The 15312-nt window shown below is 53.5% G+C and overlaps 1 protein-coding gene across 1 annotated transcript in view; it reads left to right on the plus strand.

The window, feature by feature from the left end:
* Positions 1 to 15312, plus strand: part of SLC16A2 (solute carrier family 16 member 2) — a 33724-nt gene that overhangs the window by 993 nt on the left and 17419 nt on the right. The window lies entirely within an intron of this gene.

Consider the following 15312-nt stretch of genomic DNA (forward strand, 5'->3'; position numbering starts at 1 on the left):
TGGAGAAAAGGGATGGTTCTTGCTGCCAGGACCCTGCTGTTGAAGTAGACTTGGCAGAGGGACACCAACCTGCTGGCATGGTGGTCCCAGCTGGACACGGCTGTTGGGAGGCCCAGCCTTGTCCCAGGTCGTGCTATCCCCCTTGGAAGATCATCTCCATCCCTGTGATGGACACCCATGCTCTCATCTGCCGGGTGGAGACGAGCACTTGATGCTGAGGGAACCTGCCTGTGGTGCCGTCCTGCCTCTGGGTAGGACGTGAGCAGCAGCCAGGAACCAGGAGTGTGCTGGGGAGAAATGAGTGCCAGGGGTGTGTAAGGACCTCAAAGCCTTGTTTTGGGGACCAGCGTTGCCCGCTCTCCCTCCCTCAGCTGGCGCATGGCCGGCGAGTGCGGCGGGGAGCACGCCAGGATGAAATTCATTACGGGATCCACCACATCTACAATCCCAAATTAACTCCGTGATACTCTTACCAGGGAAACGACGCGACCATGTAATTACGGGTACTAACGGAGTGCCACAGCGAGCTGCGGACGTGTGGCCAGTTGTAATTAGGGTGATTGATGGGCTGGGAGTGTGTGTGTGCTGTGTGTGCGCGGGTGTGTGATGCCCAGGAAGCTCATAGTGTAGCTCTCTGTTTCCTGCTGCCTGTGATTGTATCTAGAAAGCCTAAGGCAGGGCTCTAAAGGTAGAAGTGGTAACAAAAGAAATTAAATGCTGCAAGTTCTGGTGGTTTAAAGGCTGGGTGCCCGAGACAGAGGTTGTAGGAGTCAGCATCTGCCTCTTGCTCCTGCCATCTATTTATTTAAGGCTATGACCGCACAGAGGCCTCAAAAAATAAAGGTGTGTGGGTGTGCGAGGTGAACCCAGGCTGGGTAATTAAACTGCCTGGGTGACGAATATATTCATTTTGGAATGGGTGCTTAATGAAGAGGCCGTTAATAACCGAGCCGTGGCTCCGAGGTTGCGGTGCCGAGGCTCCGGCGGCGGTGACGGAGCCCGTCTGTGGCACCTCTGGGGCTGCAGCTGCACAGGCTGGGGCTGAGGGCAGCGGGGTGCAGCCCGGGGCCCCCCTCCAACCCTTCCTCCCTCGCTCCCACCCCTCCCCGCTCAGCATTGCATAATTTCCCCGCGGCGCTCATTTGCGTGCAAACATAATCAGGAAAATATCGAAGCTCCTTTCCAAGCGCTATGGCCTTCCTGAAAAGACCGGTGCTGTCTGTTTGTCCTCCGACGTCAGTCTGAGCCCGCCAGCTGCAAGCAACAGCTGGACCCCAGGGAGACCCTCAGCCCCCGCCAAGAGGGAGCAGGTTGGGAGGACGAGGATCCGCTCCTGGCTCCAACAGCGGCATCCAGTATGGCTGTGGGCATGGCTCAGCCTTTTGTGTCTACTCCTAAACCTCCTCCGGGTTTCAGGGAGGTGGGTTTGTATCAAAGAGGGGGTTTGGAGGCAAAATGGGGAGTAATGCTGTCAGCTGCTCAGGCATCCCTTTAAAAATAGGGTTCTGTTTATGCTAAAGCGGGTGCTAGTCGGCACTAAACAATAGCCGCCCCGGCTATAATTATCAAGGTTTATTTCTTGTTTGCATTGGTCACGTTTTCTTGCGTTTGATCTTGAGAAACGCAGGATCCGTGGAGTTCAGGTCTGGGGTCAGGCTTTGAAAACAAACCCCGTGGCAGCAACGCATCGAATGCATAGGCTCCTCTCTTTAAAGAAATATACTGTGCTGCCTATGTCAACAAGCACGGCGGGCTGGGGCGGGCGGGCTGCTGCGACCACCGCGTGCCCCTTCCCCGCGGGACACCAGCACGGGGCCTTTGCGAGGCATACTTTGTGCTTTTGGGTTTGTTTTCTTGCGGGGGGAGTGGAGGAATGTTGAGACCGGAATAAAAAAAAATAATAATATACATGTGAGCACTTGGCCAAGAAAAAAAAATAATAAAAATCCAGCTTTGCTGGAGAGGTGTTGAGTGATGCTTGAGGGTGTTTGCTGGGAGATGAGTGGTGACGTTTCTCTCTGGTTGTACAAGGCTCATTCCGGTGCTGGGGGATCTATGGATCCGGTGCTGGTCCCGGAGTGAGGGCTGACACTGAGCCAAGATGAGCCATCCCAGTCCCACCCCATCTCCCCCAGCTCCAAAAGCCCTTTTTTAGTGGCAGCACAGCCCTGGTGGGCATTAACTGGGCATTAACCTCTTACATCAGCGCCTGCTCCACCACTGCTTGGATGCTGCCCCAACCATGGGACGGGGGACCACAAGGTAGCCTTGTCCCTGACCAGGGCTGTGCCCTCAGCTAAGGAGCCACCCGAGGGCTCCAGAGGGTGCTCCAGCTACCTGGGCAGAGCCAGGAGAGTGGCATTTCTTGGTGCATCTTGCTCCTCCAAGCACATCCTTGGTGCCATACCTGAGGTCTGGAATGCCCCGGTGGGACAGCCTGCAGAGGAACACAGACTCTGTTTTTTAAAACAAAAGGTGTATTTACCTTTTTCTTCTCCCCTCCTCTGCTTTGTGTCAATATCCCAGGTATAGATTAACTCTCTTTGCTTAATATTTAATGTTTTGGTGTCTGATATGGAACTGAAAGCATTCGGAGAGATGGCCTGAGGAGCTGGTCTGGCTTGGCTGCAGCTCCTCTGAATGCATCCCTGTGTCCATCAGCATCCTCTGATCTGTGTGCAAGAATTTGGGGAACAGCATCCCCCCTCTAGTCCAGCTCCAGACAGGGAGGAGGGGCTGCTGGATCTCCCTGTGCTTAGGGAAGCTGGAATGGTGCATGGACCACAGTCCTTGACTGACCAGATCCTGAGGCCAAGGCAGGGTTGATGTCACCTTTATTCCTGAATTCCCATCTGTTTTGCTGGGGAATTTCTTTGTGCTGATTTCATATCCTTAGGACAGGTGAGCACAGGTAGTAAAAGCTATTTTTACTCCAGCATTGTAATGAAGGCTTGATAGGAAAGAGGGAAGGGTCTCTTGGAGAAAATAAAGCATTTCAGTGCTATCAGTCATATGAAAAAGAGGGAGGAGAAGCCCTGGACTCCTCTCTGGGCTGAAGAAAATTCTGTGGGTGGGTGAGCATGGCTGGAGCTTTAGGAGCTGGGAAGAGAAACCCCAAGGTGAGGGTAGATCACAGAGAGCTTTGTGTTGGAAGGGACCTTAAAAATCACCACATTCTACCCCTTGCCATGGGGGGCACCTTCCCCTATCCCAGGGTGCTCCAAGCTCTGTCCAGCCTGGCCTTGGGCACTTCCAGGGGTCCAGGGGCAGCCACAGCTGCTCTGAGCACTCTGTGCCAGGGCCTGCCCACCCTCACAATTCCTCCCCAGTATTCCATCTAACCCTGCTCTCTGCCACTGGGGACCCATTCCCTGTGTCCTGTCCCTGTCCAGCTCTCTTGGAGCCCCTTCAGAGAAGGGGGGAAATCTCTTCCCTCAACATGTTTGCCACGTTGTTTTTGATTGCAAGAGGTAATTCTTGGAAATGATCCCAACTAAACTGGAATGATGGGGTCATTGTCTGTTGCTGCCCATCTCCTGAAGGTGACACTGTGATTGTCACTTTCTTACCCAAATCTGCAGGATTTGGAGCTTTAACTGATTACCAGGGGTCTTTGCTGGCCCCATTTCACAGCTTTATTGGCCAAGGGTGCTGTGGATCTCGGAATTCCTGGGGCCTTTCCTATGTCCATCCAGGCCCCCAATCCTCCTCTAACCCCACGGAGGGATGCGCTGACATGAACAGTATTTACATAGCCCAGAAGGGGATGTAAATCCAGCAAAAAGAGATAAAAAAGACATTTTTATTACCTTGCCCTTCTAGCTGGGGAGTACAAAGGGCAGCAGGGAGCTTTCCCAGATTTACTGGGGGTTTCCCATGGTGGGATGCCAATGTGCCAGCACCAGGCTCTGCCCCAGCTCAGCTGCCTCTCTTTTGGGAGCTGGAGTTTGTGACTCCAGGGAAACAGGGGGGAGTTTTAAAGGAACTGGGGTTTTGCCCGAGCTGATTGCAAGGTGCCGTGTCAGATAAAGCAGCCTGAAAAGCAAACAAAGCCCAGTCATGTTGTTAAACCTGGTTCTTGGGGCTGTCGGGAGCGATTAAGGTTATTAGGAGGCCAGAGTGCTGTTTCTAAGGGAGGTTCTTGTTTTTCAAGGCTGCAGGGGCCCTCTCAGCCAGTACATTTGCCATTTTAGTGCTTTTTAATTTACTTTTAAGTGTTCTCCACCAGCCAGCCAAGAAGATGTAAGGTTGTATTTCCTGGTGGCCATTGTCCTCGGGTGGTGGCAGCTCCTGTGACCTTGCTGTGACTTATGAAGGAGTGGGATGTAGAGTTGTGCAGTTGGTTCAGAGTTTTTTGGTCCTTTTAGTTGCAATTAAATGAGCAAAACTATCTCCACTTTGTGGGGTTTGGCACATAGGTTAAATTTTGAAGGCGCTGAGTTGCAGCTCCATCACTGAGACTAAGCTGGGAGCAGGAGGAGGATGAGGAGGAGGAGGAGGGATTGGAGGGTGAAGGGGTCAGTGCTGCCAATCACAGACTGGGATGGATGTGGTGGCACGAGGTGACAATGGGGTGTGATGCAGTGTAAGGCAAAGGAACCCTTTGATTTCCTGTTTGGGGAGAAATCCACAAGTTTGACAAGTCACCCTTTAAATCCTTAAAACACCTCAGCAGCTGGAAGCCACCCATCAGCTGGGGTGGTTCTCAAGAAACACCTTAAAATAGACCTAACCCATCGTGGTTAAAATAGACTAACCCATCCTGGTTAAAATAGGCCTAACCCATTGTGGTTAAAATAGACTAACCCATGCTGGTTAAAATAGACCTAACCCATCCTGGCAAAACACACCTAACCCATCAAGCCCCATAGCTGGGAGGTGCTGCTGATCTCGCTGGCAGTGCCCAAGTGGAGAGTTGTGGCTGGCTGTGCACAGCTCACATTGTCACCTGCCCGTGTCCTTGGGACAGCTCCTCTGCCTCTCTCCCTTCTTATCCAGAGTCTCCAGACACGTCTGTTCACAGGGATTATCCCACATAAGAGGCAGCACCATCAATCTCCCCATCCCACCAGTATCAATCTCCCAAAAATTCTGGTGGTGTGATGGCGACCATCAGGGTCGGTGGATGTGGAGCCGAATTCCCTGTAGGGCAGTTTGGGGAAGGAGGAATTACCTGGGTTTCCACCTCCCAGGGCTGATATTTGTATCCCGTGGTGTGCATGGGGCAAATTCCTTGTGTGGCAGCAAGCCAGCCCTGCTTGTGCTGTGATGACAGGGAGGTGACCTCAGTGGGACGGTGGCACTGCCGCTGTGCCTGGCAGGATTTGGCACCATTTCTATAAGAGCCCAGAGCAGCCTTTTCCTGTTTGATCCCAGTCACTCCTGAGGACCTCAGCCAGCGTGGCACTGCCAGCAGCAAGGGGACAGCACGGCCAGGTGAGGTGACATGTGGCTCTTGGGGACATCAGTGGTATTTGGGTTGATGCCATGGGGGCTTCCAAAGCTGTGCCCCCTTGCTGGAAACAAGTGAGGCTCCACCCTGGCTCCATAATCAAGGCGTAGGTTGGAAAAGGCCTCTAAGATCACCAAGTCTGACCACACTGGGGTTCTGCGCACTGTTGGCTGCTGTCCAGGTGTCGTACGGAATTTTCTGGCACGTCACCAAGTACCTTGTTCTCTCCCACTCATTTTTTTGGAATTATCACCCTTCAGGGGTTTCTTGTGACTGGGTCAGAGCACGGAGGAGGATGCCAGAATTTCCCAGCTGAGTCAGAGACCACGCACCCACATCTTGCAGCCGGCATTTTCCCTGAGGAATCACTTTTCCCCGGATCTCTGCAACCTCTGCATCCCATGACATCACCACGGCAATGGGACCTGCAGGAGACCAGTCCTGCAGGTGTGCAAATATTCTCTGCACCCATCACAGCAGGGATTTGTTGGGTTTTCCCTTCCTCTTCCTCAAAGGATGGCAATATTCCCTACTGCCAGGGAAGGAGATGCTTCCCTTTGGCGCTCAGCCCTGCGGAGAAAAGCCTGGTGGAGAGGTGTGTGCCAGGCTGGGCATGGCCGGGGGCCGTGCCCGGCTGTCCCGCCGGGTGTTGCCGTGCCAGCCGCGGGCACCGGAGCGTTCCGTTCTCCGCGGGCCCTTCTGGCGCATCCACCCCGAGACAGTTGGGGCGGTTGCAAAACCCCCATGACGTGTGCTGGGAATTGCTGCAACACGCTCTCAGGCTCGAGCCATCCCAGCCTCTCCCCGGCACCTCGCACAACAGGTCCTGCCAGCTCCGGGGGCCGGCGCTGCCCGCACACCCTGCCCGGCCCGGGGCTCCGGCCGCGGCCAGCGCCGCTCCTGTCGCTGCTCCCGGTACAGCCCGTGGGCAGGGTGGCACAGCCCTGCATTCCACCCGCATGTTTGCAGGGTTTCCCCCCCCATATTAGCCGTTTTAATTGTAGATCCCTAAAAAAATTACCTGATGCACGAGCTTGCCCCGTGTGCCCGGCCCAGCCTTGGAGAGCTGGAGCGGGGTGAAACACGGGGAGGAAACCCTCGGGAAGAGCTGCTGGGTCACAGCACTGTGCCCGTCGAGAGTTGTTTTGCTGGAACTCATCTCGAGCATCCCTGGCTGCTGTGCCACACCGTGCCGTGCCACGCTGGCCTCTGTGCAAGGAGCAGCGTGCTCTGAGCAACCTCCCGGCCCCATGTGGGATCACCTTGTGGCAGGATGGCAGCCCCAGCACCCCTTTGCATGCCCCAAGGGAGCTCCAGCTCAGGGATATCCTAAACCTCCATCCCCACACCCCGCAGGGCACAGGCAGAGGAGCATTGCACCCCACGGCTGCTTCGGGAGCTCCTGGCGCTCTGTCCCAGTGCAGGCACCCCAGTGCCAGGTGGGGAGGGTGTTTTGGGGCCAGCGCTGCAAGCAGCATGGTTTTGGGAGAATGTGCTCTGCAAAACCTCACATTGGAGGAGATGAGCTCTGCAAACCCTGCTACTCCTCACCTCTGGGATTTTTTGGCTCTGAGTTTGGATTTAGCAGCTTATGAGTTTTGCTTGACTTTCCAAGGTTGGGTTGGCTTTGAGCAAGCTGGTCCAGTGAAGGCGTCCCTGCCTGTGGCAGTGGGGTCGGACCTGCGTCTTTGCAGTCCCTTCCAACCCAAACCATTCCATGATTCCCTGCAGAGCAGCTGCCTCTCTCAGGGCAGGCAGCCCCGCGTGCTCTGGAGCAGTTCAGTGCATGGGCTGACTTGTTGGGGTTTGCCCCGGGCAAACATCGGGGCCCTTCTCAGGGAGGAGAAACAACCCTACCACAGTGCCTGCAAGCCAAGGAACCTGCTCTGAGCACCACCCCATCCTGGGGACCCCAGGCCACCCTGCCCAGCGTCATCCCCAAAGGCCCTTTTCTCAGTCATCTCACATCAGATGTGAGTACCAAAACAAAGCTTTTGTTTCAAGATCTTGGCCTTAATCTGTCCACCCGCAGATCTCGTGTGTGTAAAAGGGAGGCAAAATCCTCCCCTCTTGGGGAGATGTGGGTGTTTGCCAGGAGGCCAGAGGGTTTTTTTGCACAAAACCTGTGCCAAGCAGGGGAAGCTCAGTGAATAAACCTGGAGCCCAGCGAGGTGGGATTCACATCTAATGGCAACTCCTTCAGTGAGGGTTGTACCTCCCATGCTCCGTCTGATTCGAGTCGATGGAAAGGTATCATCTGTGATTAAAGATTGGTGGTAATTACATAATGGGTATGCACCAGATGATGCCCAGACAAGCTCCCTCCTGGGATTTCCCAACTTTTGGAGTGTTTGCAATCATCCTAAAGAGCTTCCTTCTACCAAAGAGAGGGTTATAATTATTGATTTTGCAGCAGCACACAGCACAAGGCTCAGCAGTGGCACCGTGGTCACCAGAGCCAGGCTGTGGCCACCCTACCTGCCCTGGGGTGCATGGCTCTGGGGCATGGGCCTTGAAATGCCTTGAAATGGCAATAAAATAAAGGAGAACAAAAAAATAAGGCAGCAAAGCTGCTTTTTGGATCTGCTGGCAAAGTGAGCAGAGCAGTTTGCAGCCGTGTACTTACGCCGTGACCGGTGACGAAAAGACAACGTCAGGATGTTCTTGATGGTGGGCCAGCTGTTAATCCATGTATTTTTTAAAATCCAGTTTGTTTCTTAAGATTTGTGGGAGCAGGGACAACTGGGGGTGTGGGGAGCTTGTCTGGGATTAAACCTGCCTGAGAGCCAAGCACGCCAAGCTTGCGAGCCCGGGGAGAGCTTAATTAAAATCAACGGAGAAGCGTTTCCAAGAAAATAATACGGGGTTTTTAAACGGGATATTTTCGTTCTGGGTCCAGAATGTCTCCTTTTCCCTCTTCGGTGTCAGCTTTAATAAAACAAAACGAGATCTCCAAGAAAAACAAATTGGAGCTCTTAAAAGGCGGTGCGGAGATAAAAATCAGTAACAGTGTTGCTGGTAACACCTTGGGTTATTAAAAGGGAAAGAATGCTAACGATGCAAATCGCACCGACCTTTTTTGTGGCTGCTCCCCGGCGGGAGCCTGCCCGCCCTGCCAGGGGGACACGGGCGCGGTGCCCCTCGCCCTGGACCCCGGGCTGGGGCTGCAGGGGCACCGAGGCTTTGCCCTTCACTGGTCAGGGAGATTGAGGCATGTTTGGGAAGTGCTCACACAGGGGAGGAATTTGGAATTTCCTTTCCCAAGGTTCTGGTGGCAGCTCCCGGGATCAAGGAGCGGTGTTGAGGTACAGGGGTAAAAAGCTGGTAGGAATGGCAAGGGTCAGGTTTCAGGGGACATCAAGCTTTGAAACAGCCGTAATCAGGGTTGGTGCTGTCGGGAGGATGCCACAGCACATCAGAGCTCCTTTAGAGGCAATGAACATGTGAATGGAAATAGCAAGTTGGGCTTTTTATGGCCTGAGAGCAGCTTGGCGTGGCTTTGCTCCTCATGCCAAGGCATCGGGCTGGAAAAGTGGGGCCATTTCTTCTAAATCCAGTGGCCCAGTCCCACTGGCACAGCTGGATGCCACACTGAAGGGCTGCTCCCACAGTGCCCTGACCCCTGGCAGGATCTCCTGGCTGTCTGGCCTCATGTTGCTCCCCAGGATGCTGGAGCAGGGACGTGGGAAGGGCTGGGGGATGTGAGTTTGGTCCCTCCACCATCTGCTCCTGCCTTCCCACAGCCAGAGCAGATTCAGGCTGCCCCTTTTATTCCGTGTACTCCTATCCTGGCTGGGAGCTGGGGATGGCAGTGGGGCAGTGCACAGGCACAGGGGTGCTGCTGCTGCCCCAGGTTCAGAGGGAGGAAGCTGCTGTAGGGTCCTGTCTGTCCACAAAGCAGGAGAATCCTTTCAGACAGGGTGGTTTTAAAATGCCCAGGGTGTTGAATTCGAGACCAGCTCCTGCTTCGCTGCTGTGCCCAGCTGCATCAGATAAGGCAATTACAGCTTTATCACTTAATTGCAGAGCATAATAATAGGAGTGGTATCGGGATAGGCAGTTGCCAAGGAGGGAATATTGGTGGTGTTGGGTTCTTATCTTTCCCCCTCCCCAAATATAAACTCATTGCAGGGGTTTGAGGTCTTTGTGAGGCTCCTCCTGCCTCTTCCCTACAATTCCCCTACCCAGGGGAAAATCCAGCATTAAATAAAAGCTGTGCTGACTGTCCTGGTGCCAGGGAAGCTTCTCCAGAATCGGTGAGAACCCAGCCTGGGAGAGGAAGGGGTGAGGACTGACAGGGATGTTATCAACACCTTTGTGGACAGCTTTTCCCTTGCACCTTGGGAATGAGATTTCCATCTCTTGCAGGTTTTTCCTGTCCTGCTCAGCAGGTGTGGGGTGCACACTCATGGCTGCATGAGGGCATGGGGCTAATTCTGGGGTTCTGGATGCCCTCGGGAGGGACAGCTGGGAATGAATCCTAAAGCCCTTTGCACCATGCTTCTTCACTCCCAGTGTCACGTGCAAAATGCTCAATCACTGCCCTGGAGCCCAGATGGGAAAATGAAAATTTAATATTTGGCAACTCTTTCACAGCCTGGTGGGGTGGTGTGGGAGAGGTGAGAGACATTTGCTGCAATATCCAGAGCTCTGCTTGTCTCTGACTCACATGGTCCCAGTTTTCTACTCTCCCCATAGAACCATCAGGGAGGTTGAGCACTCTCAGTGTCGGGATTTGGGGCATTTCTCCACCCAAACTGGCCTGGCTGGTGCTTTTTCTGCCTTGAAAATGGGAATTTTTCAAGACCCAGGGTGGGCTTCTCACCATGAACTAAAGTTTTGCCTTGCTTGTCCTGATGTCTGCAGGGTCAGGTGATTAAAAACGTGGTGATGTGGGGGCAAGGGATGGTGTCACAGGCTTTTAACTAGGACAGCTGAAACCCCCTTGGGATCTGCATTTTAGGAGATCACCTGAATTAAGGCAGATTCATATAAAGTCCAAGGTGTTTCTTAGCCCAAAGCTAAGAAATCATGGCAGCTCTTTTTTTTAAAAGCTGTTAAACTCTGCCCTGCTTCAGTTCATCAACCAAAGCATGAACCAAAGAGCCTGGAGAGGAGGCACTTCAGGTCCTGGTCTGACCCCTGTGCCTGGCTGTTAACTCCTGCTGGCCCATCCTAATCTCCATCTGGAGATAAGATTATCTCCAGTCTGGTTTTTCAGAGCTCGTTTCCTTCCCTTGGGACAGCATCCTTCCAACCCCAGGGTTCCCAGCCCCACCATCTGCAGCCTCCCCCCCCCCCCCGCCACAGTTTGTGTTCCACTGGCCTCATAAACAAAAAATGACGTAAAGAAAAGCCCACAGAAAAACAGTTTTTACAGCAGGCAGAGTTTTTCTACTCCACAAAGGCGGTTGTTTAGATTTTTATTGCCGGATGGAGAAGGACGGAGATAAAAAACAACCCTAAAAGCTGTTGGGAAGATGATGCGAGGCAGAGCAGTGTGGAAAACGATGTCTCAGAGAGCTTTAATGTTTCCTCTGCTTCCGAACCAGGAATTGGCTGTTGCAAAATGCCAGGCATTGCCGGGTGATTCCAGCCCCTGGCCGCACGCCGGCACTTTCTGCAGCAGATAACTCCTGCTTTATCACCCGACTGCGATGGGCTGAAGCTTCCCCTGAGCGCTGGAGTTTGGGAAGATGATGAAGAACCAAACAAGCAGGATGTGGGGCTGCTGTGGAAGCAGCAGGTTGTTGGCTGGGTTCCCCATTAGTCAGGGTGACGAGTCGATCTCCTTTCCCATTTTCTTATGAATGAATCAGTTTTGGCTCGGCCCGATGGTCAGACTGGTTCAACAAGGAGCAGCTGGTATCAGTCTCATTAGCAGAGGAGACAAAAACGAGCCTCTCCCTGGCTCTGCAAACTCCGTGTGATCCCGACAGGCCCGCGGCTGCCAGGGGCACCGCCGGGGGTTCGGCTCCTCCATCACCACATTCCCTCCCTCCTCTGTGCCTCTCCCAGCTCCTGGGCACGCTGAAGCTCCATGGACACTTCAAAACAAGTGTGGGTGCACTCAGGGTCCCGCACCCCGAGCCTTCTGCTCTCCAAGTGCATCCGTGCTGCAGCAGGGCTGTTTTAGGGGACAGTTTCAGCTCCAGGTTGTCCGTGGAACAGTTGGGATGTGGGACCCTCCCTGCCTGGGGCAGGAGCAGCGGTGATGTGTGGCTGCCTCTGCTCAGCCCTCTTGTGAGGATTTGCCGTGGTGTCACCGCTCTTCCCTTCTTTGTTGGCGCCCAGCGCCCCTGCCCTGCTCTGCCTGTCCATAATGCCACCCACGAGCGTGTGCCAGCTCCCTTGGGAAGGGGAGCACGGATCCCCGTGCCAGGATCGCTGCAGAGGCTGAGGAATGCGGTGATGCCTCAGGAGCAGCATTCCTGGTGCTGTCACAGCGCAGGGTGGGCTGGTGTCCTCCAGCACATCCCCATGGACCCGTCCTGGGGAGAGCAGAGGGGTTGGACTCACCCCGTGCTTGGTGCTTTGCATTCCGGGGCTGCCCCTGACCCCTCACATCCCTTCATACCCCAAAATCCTGGCAGATTTCAGCTCCACGGTGCTGCATCCTCTCAGCATTTCCCTGCGTTTCCCTTTGCCTCTGAGCATGGATGGGTGAAGTGGGAGCTCAGGCAGTTGAAAACAAGTCTGGGGGCTGTGGGGTGCGTTCCCTACAGCAATCCCACCCTTGGCACCTGTAGGAGGGGTTGTTTTGTAGGGACAGGGTAGTTTTGATTCCCACCCCAATCCCATATTTCCATGGGGAAGAAGAGGAGGCTCCCTGTCCACGGAGATGGGATGTAAGATTTTAACCCTGACTCTCAGGACCAAACCTCACACAGTAACCAGCAGAAGCCTTCACTAACCTGCCCTGTTGTTTATTCCCATTTCAAAGCCCTTGATGCAGCAAAGAGCGAAGGCATTTCCTCAGGAGAGCACATTAATGTTTCACCTGCCTTCAGAGCCCTTTCCTATGGGGCCACTCGGAGTGGTCGGGGCTGTCCCCAGCTCCCCTCGGTCTCGTTAAACATTGTGTGGCTCCACGGGAGCTCTGCCTGTGGCTGTCGTGTGGGCTCAAGCCCTGGGGGCTTGGTTTTTAATTTATATGTAGATGTGAGTGCGTGCATAGATCCACACAGGCGTATTTATGTATATGGATCACGGATCTCCATCCCAGGGGCTTGGGGCTGGGTTCCTGGGATGAGGATGGGAAGCAGGGGGCTCATCCTGCTGGGAGCCTCGACCGTGGCTCTTCCTCTCCTGCTTGCAGCACCAAAGGGCAGGGCTGGTCCTTCCCCAGAGCCACCCGGTGTCTGAAAAACTTTCAAATGAGAGCAGGTCAGCCAAAAGTGACAGCCCGTTGGCAAAGGGGTGTAACCTGCTTCTTGCTGGGCTTAAAAAAAAAAATAGATAAAATACTCCTGGTTTTCACTTTCCTTTAGTGGTTGGATTTGCTTAATGACAGCCTGGTCTATTTTTCTGAGATATCCAGTTGTTTTCAAATGTGATCTTTAATGTAAGGAAGCTGCAAGAGATTAAAATCACATGGATATTTTGCCCTTCTCTTGCCCTCTGGGTGTCTGGTTTGATGATGATCAAGTGTTGTGTCATCTGGGGATCCTTTTCCTGGTCCGTAGGCTCCAGGAGCACCATCCAAAGGTGATGGTGTCTGTGCTGCAGACCTAAGGGAAACTCTCCAGCACTGGGGCAAGAAATAATTTTCTGATAATAATTTTATAATTTCTCCATCAGGAGAAGAGCCCAGATGTTCCACCACGGAGCTGTTTTGTCCCACAGACACTGTGTAAGCCCAGAATGACTCTGTGCCTGCCCCAGGGCTCTGCTCAGCCTGCTTAAAAACACCTTTCCTTAATTTATTTTGATTTTTAGAGATATTCTCTCAGTGGAGGAGGCTCTCCAATGTGGTCAGTCATCACCTCGTGTCCCTCATGCCACGGGGGGGTTGGGGCTGGGGCTGAGCCCTGGGACAATGACTCCAGTGTGATGGGAGAGCTGAGGTGGAAGAGGCCATGGAGGGAAGTGTTACCTCCTTTGTGAGTGAATCTTGGGGGCAAAACAACTTAAAAGCCACCTGGCACAGCCTGGGGAGGGGCCTCCCTTCAGAAAGCACCCGGAGCAGCCACCACAATTTTCCCTTTCATATTTCCAGCCCCATGCATCGTTTGGTATTGGACAGGCTGTCTTCAGGGAAATTTGGGCTGTGTTGGGTGGAAGCAAATAAGTAACATAACTGAAATATTTTGGTAATATTGGGGTGGGTGGCTGTCCCCAGGTGCCACAGGGGAGGAATCCCAGCCCTCTCCATTTCAGGGTTTTTGCTCCAATGGGGCCGAGGCTGAGGTTGCCACAGCATTTTTTTTTTCTTCTGGAGCTTGGAGGGCTCTGGGGGGTGGCTGTGGGTGGGGGTGGCTCTGGAGATGATGCTGCAGGGCAGAGCCAGCAGTGCCAGTGCAGAGTGTGCTTGGCACTGGGACAAATACAGGGATGCTTTCTCTCAGCCTTGCTCATCCTGGGGATGCCCCAGCCTCGGCTGGGGTGTTTGGGAGGTTTGGTGTTTGGGAGGTTTGGCTTGTCCCACACCATCCCCATCCTCATGTCCATCTCATAGGATAATAGAATCATGGAATATCCCAAGTTAGAAGGGACCCTCAAGGATCATCCAGTCCAATCCCAGACCTGCACAGACACCCCAACAGTCCCAACCTGTCTAAACTCTCCTGGAGCTCTGGCAGCCTCAGGGCTGTGTCCATCCCCTGGGAGCCTGGGCAGTGCCAGCACCCTCTGGGTGAGGGAAGAACCTTTTCCTGATATCCATCCTAAACCTCCCCGACACAGTTTCATGTTATCTCCATTCCCAACACATCCACCAAGTAACGGGAAAGGACTGGCCTGACTGGGAGGAGAGGAGGGGGAATATGCAGTGCTGGGGTTGTTCCTGACAGGGGACAGGAGACATCACTGCCTTCAGCTCTCTCGAAAGTTGCAAAAAACAAGGTAATAAACTGTGTTCTCTGTCCAGTGAGGGACAGATTTCAAAGGGATGCTTGGAAATTTTGCAGTAGGGAGGGTGTTAGTCGGCAGAAATACTTGGAGGTCAAGACTGGCCCTTGTCTAGGGGAAGGTCCAGTTATATATTAAACACCCTGTAAGGATTGAAAAGATGTGTTGATGAGACACATGAGGACATGGCTTCGTGATGGGCTTGGTAGTGCTGGGTTAACAGTAGGACTCAATGATATCAGAGTGCTTTTCCAACCTAAACAACTCCATAATTCTATGATTCCAAGACTGGACATGCCCACCACCAGCGAGTTTGGAGGAAAGGCTGTGCAGAAATCTGCCAGGACTGGGAGAAGGCCGCAGATGTCCTGCGGTGGCAATTATTTGTTTAAAAACCAGTGCCAGGGCTCCTGGGTTTGGTGTCCAGCCTGCTGGGACTCTCCCCTTAATGCTCAGGGCTGGCAAAGGGCTGGTAGTATTTTTCTTTCTGAGTATCCCTTAATTAGCTGAAAGGAAAGGCTGTCAAGTACCCAGCTGGGAAGGAGAAAGATCTTCGTGAGCCTGTGACCAGCCCAACATTTCGCCTCCATTTATTTTCCCTGACTTCTTTGTTTTCCCCTTTGAAAAAAGGGTGTTTTTCTCTTTCCTTTCATTTAACTGCTATTTATTTGCTGGTAAGTGGAAGGAATTCAGCTGGGATCAGCCTGGCTCCTGCCAGCAACTGGAGTTGAAAAGTTTCCGTGGGGGAGATGTAAGAGCAGAGCAGGGGGGTTGTTTTCCACCCGCCGCCA

The sequence above is a fragment of the Cinclus cinclus genome, chromosome 15 (assembly GCF_963662255.1).
Source record: "Cinclus cinclus chromosome 15, bCinCin1.1, whole genome shotgun sequence".
NCBI classification, from domain to species: domain Eukaryota; kingdom Metazoa; phylum Chordata; class Aves; order Passeriformes; family Cinclidae; genus Cinclus; species Cinclus cinclus.